Source organism: Echinops telfairi, unplaced genomic scaffold (genome assembly GCF_000313985.2).
Source record: "Echinops telfairi isolate 266 unplaced genomic scaffold, ASM31398v2 ScPeMD7_7469;HRSCAF=8507_1, whole genome shotgun sequence".
In the NCBI taxonomy this organism is placed as follows: domain Eukaryota; kingdom Metazoa; phylum Chordata; class Mammalia; order Afrosoricida; family Tenrecidae; genus Echinops; species Echinops telfairi.
In genome coordinates, this window is record NW_022111373.1 from 121,219,183 (window position 1) to 121,221,875 (window position 2,693).

Sequence of the window (2,693 nt, forward strand, 5' to 3'; positions counted from 1 at the left end):
TCCTGGCCCCAGAGTCCATCGTTTGTCTTCCCTTGGGACCTCCTTGCTCTGCTTCCCTGCCGCTCCATTGCACGCCCCCAGGGTTTTGCCTCAGTGTGGTGGGGTCAGCTCAGTTGCCCATCCCACACTGTGTCTCCGGTGCTGTCCCATGCAGGGCCATGGGTCAGCTCAGGACGCCGCATCTCGCCCTGGGGGTAGCCACAAGGTCTTCTCTGTACACTGGGCCCCCGGAGCTGGGTCATCGTCCTCTGAGTTAGGTGGGCCCAGTTGTGCCCCGTACCTTTCCTCCTCCTTCCTTTGTCCCAGCTTCCCTCTGGGTGTGGTATGGTAGGTCAGTTCCCCTCCCTCATACGATCTACTTCCATCCTCTGTGGTGCTCCCTTCTGACTTTTTGAGGTTATTATGGGGTATTAGAGAGTGGGGTTTCTGTTGATGTTGAAACTATAAAAGTATTCTTCAAGTTCCAATTCTGGTAACAATGAATTCTCAAGACTGACTTTCTAACATTTTATCTTCAAGCTTCAGGAGCCTAGGCCTGATCCCTTTCATCAAAGAGAAGAGATTAGGAGGATGTGAGGATTGTAAATTTATCCACCCAATCAATGTGGAATTTACAGAACTGGCCTGTTTGCAGAGGGTGAATGGTTTATTAGAATGAACAAATCCAGTTAGCCAAGGGTCTAGCTATAGGTGATCAAAATGGAGACAAACAGCAGGTCAGAGGTGCATGTTGACAAACTAGCATCATTTACATCAATTGAGCAGATGGTAGAAAGGAATTAGTCATTAACTATATCTTAGAAATAAAACACTGCTCCTTACAAAGGGCTTCTTGCAAAGAAAGAACAGTGCCTGTTAGTCCAGGATAAGGAAACTACTAAGCCTGCTATCCAGCACTTTGAGAAATATGCAAACACAATGAGATTAACTATTATACCGGTAAAATCATATGCTATACATATGCATACATAGGTATATATACTCGAGCAAAAATTTAACCATTTTCTATGAAAGATCAAATGATGGAGGTGAAGTTGAGTACATAAGATTTTTTCTCCTCAATATCCTCCTTAGTAAATCCTTATTTCAAACTTCAATATAAATGAAAACTATACATAAAAAAGTAGAAGTTGTTATCAAAGAATGTGTCTGCCATAAGTTTCCTGTATGTCAGTTAAATTCTTGTTAGTACACAATCATTTGCACTGGGACTCTCCATTAGATAGTTTTGGTTTCTGATCATAGACATCTGTTAAGAATACCCAAGTCAATGAGCTGTGAATTCCATTCTTTCTTCTTGAGGCAATTTCTGTCGGAAGGCTTCAGTTAGCACAACTAAATAAAAACAAATGAAATTAAGATAAAAAATCAAAGTAGGAAAGTTAGAAAACATAGCTCAAATGACAGTAAATGTTAATGGTCTGATCACACACGCAAAAATTGTCCTTCAAGCTGAAGTGTGCATTACATAGTAATGGATAGAAATGCTTCTCTCTGAGATCTGATTTGTCTAGCAAATCCTTACTGACATACACTCTCATTTACTACTATATAGCCTTTTGAAAATGCCATTCCAGCAGAGCATAAAAAAGGTTATTTAGATTAAGTATAGTTACAAGATAAGCAGTATACGGAGTTCACTGGACTTCATGCACACTCATTTAATTTCCACCGCTCCATTACTCTGAATCAAACTGTCCCTGAAAGAACAAGAGGAAGGAAAAGGGCATTAAAAAGCACAAATCACAAAGTAGAGAACATTCTTCTCAAAAGCGAAATGGTCTCCATGTGTTACCATTTAATACCATAGAAATACTTTCTTGACTTTTATAGCACACAGAGAAATTGCACCAATCTATTAAAGGATGCAATAAAAAAAAAAGACTTTGAGGTGGGTTAGCATTTTCCAGGTCTTTATCATTCTGGATGGGCTCAGAACATCAAAACACTGTAAAAAATTATAAATGGTGTCCATTTGCATCTGTGTGCAGCTTATGGCTTAATGAATGCATGACCACTTAACCGTTTATTGAATACAGGAAGAAATACAAGGACACCTCCAGTGATATGCTTTTACTTGGGGCGCAAAGCCAGGCTTTAAAGAAAGAGTGCTCAAACGATTTATCTTCTCTCTCTTGCCCTCCCCCTTTTTAGTGCCTTTAAGTGCCACTGGGAGGCTTTTTGGACTTTATTTGATATTTAAGTGATTAATACAATTGGAGAAAATAATTTTTAGTTGGCTAAGGTATAAATATAAACAAGAAAGATAAGAAGTTTAGAGGGCAGCAAATGACTGAGCTAATCCAACAGTTATACTGGGTTGCTTCAAGTAATTGTTTAGACCTTTCACATGTTCAACTTGTGTTTGATAGTGGCTGAACTTTATGAGCTTTTAATGGCCTTCATTAACTTAAATTCGCTAAGAGCCCATGCATTGAACAGGGATCGTGAGGACATGTACCTTTCCTCACATCTGGAGCTCAACCAAGGAGGTCTGAACCTCAGCAGCTTATTGCAGAAAATGGTGTACTTTCTATCTTATTTCAATCAGTGGACAAATGACAATTCTTATATATATTTTTCCCTGTATGAGCCATCCCAGGAGTGTTTAAACAGCGTCAGCTACTTTTAAGATGCCCTCCATGAATGCTATATTCCTGCGGCTCTTTCTCTGTCTGATGCTCTATCCATTC